This window comes from Sesamum indicum, unplaced genomic scaffold, assembly GCF_000512975.1.
Source record: "Sesamum indicum cultivar Zhongzhi No. 13 unplaced genomic scaffold, S_indicum_v1.0 scaffold00214, whole genome shotgun sequence".
Lineage (NCBI taxonomy): Eukaryota > Viridiplantae > Streptophyta > Magnoliopsida > Lamiales > Pedaliaceae > Sesamum > Sesamum indicum.
Window position 1 is genome coordinate 13,248 of NW_011628108.1, and position 1,833 is coordinate 15,080.

A 1,833-nucleotide genomic window follows, 5' to 3' on the forward strand; every position below is an offset into this window, starting at 1 on the left:
GACTCCCCCCCCCCCCAAGAAAAAAAAAATTATTGCTCTTTCCTTGAATCTCACCCAAATCCCTAATGCCTATAATGATTTCCAAATGCAAAAATCTCCTAAACACTTAAATCACACACCAATTTCCTCTATAATTTGCTTTTTTTTCCATAAAAAAGTGATGATTCTGAAAGCGTGTAAACATAAAAAATCAGTCTTTCCTCCCTACCTTATTTCTATGATATCAAGTAAGGAGAAGTACCACACAACTACTTCCTTTAGGTTGAACTAAAGGAGTCCACAGAATAAGTATCATTCGTCCCCTTGAAAAGCAACTACTCTTCCCCTTTTATCTTCCCCTTATTGATCTAAATAAAGCAGTAAATTTCTGTACTTACATCTTACTTTTTATTAAACATTTTATCAAACAGATACCAACTTGGAGGCCACATTTAGCTCATGCTATGTGATTGGGGAAAGAATAGGTGCAATAATATGGATATATTCTACCACAAGCAATTAAGTAAAACTAGAAGTCCAGATCCAAAGACTAATTTCATCCTCACACGCCAAGCACAAAGAGGTCATGTATTTATAACATGACACCCGAACAACTTACCACAAAAGATCGCAACACATCAAATGTATGGTATGAGCTAGTAGCTGTCTCCCCATCTCGTACAAGAATCTTCTTCGTCTTCAGTTCCTTGACTACAATAAGTCAATAAAAGGTGCCATTAAATTAATCATATCCTTTAGTGGTTTAAAGCTTTAAAAGACAAGTCCTTTATTGCTCAACACTCAAAGGAGTTAATATTCAAAAAGTATGCCCAAGAAAACAACAATTTAGGACACACGATGCAAAACAGCGGCAGGACTAAGCATTACATTGCATGGTACTGTCCAACAGCCACATACCTAGAATTTCTTATGGACTCTTGACTAAGCATACCTGCATATTTCTATTTTCTAATGATCGATGGAAAATTTTATAAAATGTTAATCCAAATAACTCCCGTCAAATCATCATTTTTCTAGGCATCTTATATGTCTAAATACAACAAGAATGGGAAAAGTTTTTATATTTTCTGTTTATCCGCATGATTTATCCCCCCAAACAGACCATCACTAGTGCGACAAGTGTTACATGATTTTGACAACATAAAGTTCGTGCTACGCTGACTCCTCTTCTAGTGTACTAATAGGAGGTGGTGTTCCTGAATCTAATAAAGCAACAGAATCAAATTGTGGGTGATGCATTAACAAAACACCCATCATTGTTTAGCCTAGTTTCTAAAATTCAGTCAACGGCTAGCAAACGCTTAGTCTATATAACAGATGGTGATGCATCTCATAATATTATACGACATCAACATGCTTTCCAAATATCAAAGGTGAAAATTAGACTCTCTAGTGTACTAATAGGAGGTGGTGTTCCTGAATCTAATAAAGCAACAGAATCAAATTGTGGGTGATGCATTAACAAAACACCCATCATTGTTTAGCCTAGTTTCTAAAATTCAGTCAACGGCTAGCAAACGCTTAGTCTATATAACAGATGGTGATGCATCTCATAATATTATACGACATCAACATGCTTTCCAAATATCAAAGGTGAAAATTAGACTCCAAACAAATTAACCTGACACCAACCATTTGTTCAGAGACCCAACAAGCAACACTGAGCTTTGCATCCATCCTTGCAGTGCAATGCTATGTCCACTTGCCTCTTAACCTATTGTGGAAATCAACAATTAACATGGCTTAGTTGAACAAGGCAAATTAGTCTCAGTTCTGTCAGAGATCAATATCCATTCTTGCTTTGCTTTGAGAAACAAACTGCTTAAAACGCTT